General features: G+C 41.4%; 1 pseudogene; it reads right to left on the minus strand.

The window, feature by feature from the left end:
* Window positions 1–3,880: 3,880 nt before the first annotated feature.
* Window positions 3,881–5,434, minus strand: LOC101678315 (annotated as a pseudogene).
* Between the last annotated feature and the right edge of the window lie 1,503 nt (window positions 5,435–6,937).

Genomic DNA, 6,937 nt, shown 5'->3' on the forward strand with positions numbered 1-6,937 from the left:
TACATGCAAGTAGAAGTGAAAACAAATTAGATCCTCCATTTAGAGGCCACAGAGGGGTTAAGTAACTCACTGAGCCACAAAGCCAGCAGATAGTTTAGTGGAGGATTTGAACTTGGGTCTGTCGAACCTGCTCACAGACTGTAATGTACAGTGCTGGGCAGCCTCCTTTCTTTCCTGTCGACTTCCCATTAAGGTGACTCAGCTCCATCTTTTATAATCTACGTTCCAAACCATGAAAGTAGATTTTTAAAAATGCTGTATTAAAAAAGGTTGAACAGATTTCTAAAATATAAGGCTTCCTCCAGCATCTAACCTGCTCATGATGTCCCATGTCAATACTGAAGGAAGGGACATGAGAAGAACACCCCCAACTTATTTGACTGTGAAACAGTTTTTCTCAGCTAAAGGTTGGGCAGGTCTGTCTTCCACAGTTAAGGCTTTACTGCTTTATCCTTGCCTCTGTTAGCAGGATTGAGGGTTTTTAAAACACCAGCACTCATACCGTTGGCCGCCAAATACCTAAATCTTTGGTCCCCTGAACTGCCAAGTGGGAAAGTGATGAGATCTCTCCTAGCCACCCTCACTTTCTCTTCAGGGCCCCCACACCAAATTCAGTCTTCGATGTCCTTAATGAACCATCTCTTCCCAGGTGCATTCATTCACACAGCGATCATTCCAGTCTTAACACATGACTAGAAAATAATGGATTCATTTCTTAACCCATCCTATTAAAGGCTTCTTGACAAGGGAAGGTGAGTGCAGAGAACGGCTTCTTAGTGTTGGAATTTTAAGCATGAAGATCAGCTTGTCTTGCGGATTGGGGTGCAGGTTCCTCCTGGCACTAAAGTGTGGGCCACTGCCGGCCCCAGCTGAAGAGAAAGCTAACACTCGCATGAGTCTTTCAGGGTATGACGTCAGAAGCACAAAATCACGTGACTAGAATGTTCTGGTGAGTTGCATGAGACCAGGGAGCAACCCTAGAATGAATTTTCAAGTTGATGTATATGGAAAACTTGACTTGAGGCAGCCACGGTGCCATTTAAAATTGGGGAAATAAATCTACAGTATTTTATTTTGGAAATGTGTTTCCTTTATATTCTCCCAAATTCTGTAATAGTAAAACAAACAAACAAAAAAAACAACAGCATTTGAATATCTTAAAATGAAGTAAAGCTACAATTTGAGCCAAAGAGAAGAAGGCACTGTATCTGTATCCTCGTGGGTCATTCCACTGGGACCATGTTTCGGCTCTCTACCCGGAAGTTTTCATTGACCCAGATCCTACCACACATTGGTATTGGGAGGACTCACTGCTTCATGCTTTCCTCCATTCACCCATTCACTAGTTACAAAGTGCTGGCCACAAACCTGGCATTGGTCTTGGTGCTAGGAACACAGTGGAGATAGACAGACACAGTCACTTCTCTCAGGTACCACACTCCATGGGGGCGAAATGGATGTCAATAAAAACCATGCATCCTATCGAATCAGATAGCTTTGTCCCAGAGTTAGGAGTCATAGCAACGGCAGGTGGTGGTATGTGATCCCTAATTTACTATCTAGCAGCATCAAAGCATAACACCTACAAAACACCTCCCACTCTCCTCCTCTCAGTTAATGGTAAGTCCATTCTTCCAGTCATTTAGGCCAAAGATATCTTGGTGTCCCCCTTTGTCACTGTCCTTGCATACCTAGCATGCAGCACTGCTCACAACTTGCTGTGCTCCCATTCTCATCTATTTCTCCCTTGGATTATGGAACTAGCCTCTTAACTGGCTGCATTTCTGTTTCCACTCTTGTTTTCTATACAGCAGCCAAAGTGACTTTCTTTGCTTAAAACTCTTTATTGACTTCTCATTTCATTCAGAGTAGAAGTTAAAGTCCTGACAATGTTCTTAGCGTTTCAGCCCTCTCTGATCTGCCTGCCAACGTGGCCTCTCTGTCCTTGCTGCCTCCTGCTCCCTCCGTGGTCCCACAGTGTTTCCTTAATGATCCCCCAACACACAGAGCACTTACCGGTCTTTGGGATTTTGTGCAGACCATTCCTTCTCCCTGAACGACCTCTCTTAGCTGTCCATCTTACTCACTTTGTGTAGGACTCTCTTCTTAGGTCACTTTGTTAAAGGGGACTTCCCTGACCCTTTGTAAACTAGTTTCCCCTATGGATTTTATCCTCCTTAGGCAGCTTCTTTTGGCTTTACAGAACTTACCACAAGTTAACCAATGATGCATTTATTTCGCTGTGTATCTTCCCACCTCCTAGAATGTCAGTTTCATGAGAAAAGCTACCTTGCTTTTCATCCCCCACAGCCTTGAACATAGCTGGTTCTCAATAAATATTTCTGGAACACTTAATTAGGTGAATAAATGATGCCATAAGAAATAGCATTTTATCAGCCCTAGAGCTTGGAGAAATGGCCCAGTTCCCGTGACATTCTGCTCACTCCATCTTTCCTGCCATTGTAATTGTTCTTCCTATGATTAATAATCGACACATCTTCTTTTGCACAAAGCTGGAGGAGACAGAAAGTGGGATATGCGCTGCAGGTTGACCTCTCCCTTAGCAGCTCCTCTCCCGGGTGATGGTCCTGAATCTAATTCATTGGGATTGTTTGGCCGTTGAACCATGTTGTCTATTGTTGTCGGGCTCTCCCCACACCTAGTTGATTCAGGAGACATTTTCTAGCAGCCTGCACTCCAAGCAGAAAAGAGGTTGGGAGCTATGTGACCTGAAAGAACAAGCATGAGGGGAGAAACTTAGGTCATCAAAGAGTAAACTGTGTTTCCTTTATTTTTAAAAATTTTATTTTATCTAAATTCAATTAATTAACATATAGTTGATTATTAGTTTCAGAGGCAGAGTTCAGTGGTTAATCAGTTGCATATAATGCCCAGTGCTCATTACATCCTGTGCCCTCCTTAAAGCCCAGCCCTCGGCCCTGAGGCACCCCCCACCCCAGCAACCCTCGGTTTCCTATAGTTAAGAGTCTCGTACAGTTTGTCTCCCTCTCTGATTTCATCTTATTTTATTTTTCCCTCCCTTTCCCTATATCCTGTTTTGTTTCTTAAATTCCACATATAAGGGAGATCATATGATTGTTGTCTTTCATTGACTGACTTATTTCGTTTAATATCCTCTAGTCTCATTTATGTAGTTGCAAATGGTAAGGTTCCTTTTTTTGATGGCTGCATAATATTCCATTGTATATATACCACATCTTCTTTATCCATTCATCTGTTGAGGGACATCTAGGTTCTTTCCATAGTTTGGCTATTGTGGACATTGCTGCTATAAACTTTGGGGTGCACGTGTCCCTTTGGATCACTACATTTGTATCTTTAGGGTAAATACCCAGTGGTGCAATTGTTGTATCATAAAGTAGTTCTATTTTTAACTTTTTGAGGAACCGCCATACTGTTTTCCAGAGTGGCTGCACCAGCTTGCATTCCCACCAGCAGTTTAAGAAGGTTCCCCTTTCTCTACATCCTCACCAATAGTTGTTTCCTGACTTGTTAAGGTTAGCCATTCTGACTGGTGTGAGGTGGTATCTCATTGTGGTTTTGATCTGTATTTCCCTGATGTCAAGCAACATAGAGCATTTTTTTCGTGTGTCTTTTGGCCATTTATTTGTGTATCTTCTTCGGAGAAATGTCTGTTCATTTCTGCCGTCCATTTTTTTTTTTTTTTTTTTTACAAGTAAGTACCAAAGATTTTTATTCTCAGACCCAATGTTCAACCTGTGACTGCAGATAACATGTCACTATTTCGAGAACACCTTCATTCTTTCCAAGTCTTCAGCCATAAGGTTATACCTTATTCTCAACATAACAAGATAAATGAATGAGATTGAAAGAGGATTAAGGAGATACACTGAAGATAAAAGCAAAGGGGAACAAACATTTTACAAGTTTATCATCCCAGTTACCCTAAAGATTAAGTTTCAGATTTACAAGAGTAATGACAGAACCGCATGATTTCAGTGAAAACCAACACAAGTTAGATCTTTAAAAAAAGGGGTGGGGGTGGGAGAATCAGTTCAGAAATACTAAGTCAGGCAAGCATGCAAACTTCAGAGTATAAAAAATGCAAGGCCTGGTTGTCCAAACAAATATATCCCTCAGAAGAAGGTGGTTTTAAAGATGCTTAACAGAAACAAATGAATTAAAAGCTGAAAGGGACACTTCTCTGAATTAGCAGACCAATTCCCTCATTTTTTAAGTGAGGAAAGAGGGTAGACAGTAATTAGAGAGGCTCACATGGCTAGATAAAGAATGTACATAGATTTAATTCCCGGTGCTATTTACTACATACATCTAAAATATGATAAATATCCAGAACACATTAAGCCCACCAATTAAAATGACAAATACACGGGGAGGAGGTGAATTAATACAGCACAGCAGCACTTCTCACATCATATTTAGAGATTAAAAAGAAAAAAATAATCTCTCAAAGATTTTAATGCTCAGTTTTGATAGACTTCATCCAATTCTTTAATGTAGAGCAAATGTACAAGCTTAAAAAAAACGTGCATTCTTCAGCTTTCTCCTATACTTTTTCGGCCTATCTTTCAAAACTAAGCACTGAGTATTTTTAACCTAAGTAATGTGATGTTATATGTACACTTTAATTGCACGTTTTAGGAATAAAATCCATGATATTTTGGTAACTCAGTGTATTTATATAATGAAAAGCTTTCTATCAAAATACACTTTTCACTGGGAAAAATAAATAAAACAGATGAATGGATCTACACAAAGTAAAAATTAACTTTGGTTGATTTCAGTGTAGGACAGTCCGTAACAAGCCTATTTGCCCTTTTTCCCCCAGAGCTGCTCATCTTCCAACTTAAGATTTTAAAAACATTTTTAATTGAGATTATGTTGACATGTTCTCATTCCACATCATCTTCAGCCAAGCTCTGAGCACTTATAATTCTCTGACTAATTGTTGGAAGCTTGGTCAGAAGCATCTGGAACACTGGTGGTGGGAGAGTCTGCTGTAACACTTGTAGCAACTGCTGTGGCTGTCCACACACAGCAATTGCATTTGTCAGATGGTCTCCACCTTTCTCCTATTCCCCTTGGGCTAGCAACTCTTCCCCAAGTTGTATTTCTTCAAGGAGGAATTTCTGAACAGCTTCAGCATCTTTAAGGTCAGGTAACTTGCAAAGTCCGGCTCTCTCCTTGGCAAGCTTTTGTTTGTTTCTTCGTTCTCCAAGCCTGTTCTTGAAGTTGGGGTCACTCTGCCTCTTGTGGTCGAAGTAGATGCAGTACCCGATGAAGAGAGCCCCGCAGACGCGGGCGGCAACGGCGCTGTTCCGGCCCACCATCTTCCCACGGCCCAGAGGCAGGAGCGAGCGCGGTGGCGGCGGCGGCGAAGAAGCTGTTGGCCGGGAAGCCGCGGACCACGCCGCTGCGACCGGACGCTCGCCCCGAGAGCTGCCGTCCATTTTTTGATTGAATTATTTGTTATTTGGACGTTGAGTTTGAGAAGTTCTTAATAGATTTTGGATCCGAACCAGTTATCTGTTAAGACATTTGCAAATATCTTATCCCATTCCTCAGGTTGTGTTTTGATTTTGTCTACTGTTTCCTTTGCTGTGCAAAGGTTTTTATACTGATGAAGTCCTCGTGGTTGATTTCTGTTTTCCTTTCTTATTCCCCTCTCTCTGCTGTGCCTTCTGTACTTGGCATGTGTGTAGTTTTAAGAAAAACGTATAGGGGCACCTGGGATGTCTCAGTTGGTTAAACGACTGCCTTCGGCTCAGTAATAAAAAAAAGTAATAAAAATCCCCCTGGAGTCCTGGGATTGAGCCCAGCATTGGGCTCCCAGTTCTGTGGGGAGTCTGCCTCTCCCTTTGACCTTCTCCCCTCTCATGCTCTCTCTCACTCGCTCTCAATTAAATAAATAAAATCTTTTAAAAAAAAGAAAAGAAAAATCTGAATTTACTAATTTACCTTTGCTGATGAATCCTTTATTTACCGAAAGAACACTGAGATGACTTTTAACAAGCAAGCTTCTACCATAGACATAGGATCGAATTTGGGTCACAGAAATACCATCTGCTTTTCAAAACATCAGCACCTAACTGGAGAAGAAAGGAGATGGGAAGCCTGAGTTTAATCTCATCAGACCTGATTTCCAATAATAGCTTTGTCATACTTAGCCATATGACCTTGGACAAGCCCCTTCACCAGTCTGTGCTTAAATTTTTTTTTTTTTTTTTTTTTTTTTTTTTTTACTTATAATCACTTAACCCATGGGGCTATTGTGGAGACTATATGATCTGTGCTTCTTTTGGGCCAAGCATGAAGCAGAGCCTCAATGTTAGTAGCTGTAGGGCTAGAGAACATGTGTAATGTGTAAAGGGAATTCAGTGGTCATGTTTTTCCATTTCTGTACGCATGTTCCTGCTACATGTGCATATCTCAGCGGGTATATACGTTAAGTGCAATTGTCACTTCCGTTTATAAGAAGCTAGTATTGGGCACGCTTACCTCCTGTGCTCTGGGTGGCTGCCAGGGGCTGCCCTAGGATCCTGGAACACATTCAAATGTCCATCCCCTGCAGTATTTTCTATGGCTGCAGATTGTGAGTTTTTGCTTTCTCTTTCCGTTTGCTGTCGGAGCATTATTGTAGCTTCTCACCTGGCAGATTCTAATTGCATCTGCCTTTTTTCCATAGCAAGGAAAGAATGTTGAGAATGGAGGAGAGTGAAGGACAAGGATAGATAATAAGTGAGGCTGTACCTGCTTAGCTGACTGGATTTCCCTCCTTTGCATTCTGATGCGGCACTGTTTGATTTCCCTGTTTGCAAATGGGTTTATTGTTTCCCATCTTGCCAACTTTTTGATCATTTTCTTTTATCAGCAAGAAGAAAAAAAAAAAAACCAAAATTTCATTCGCCATAGAGTTTAATTGAATTTATGGCAG

The sequence above is a fragment of the Mustela putorius genome, unplaced genomic scaffold, assembly GCF_011764305.1.
Source record: "Mustela putorius furo isolate JIRA1106 unplaced genomic scaffold, ASM1176430v1.1 tig00000145_pilon_pilon_pilon, whole genome shotgun sequence".
NCBI lineage: Eukaryota > Metazoa > Chordata > Mammalia > Carnivora > Mustelidae > Mustela > Mustela putorius.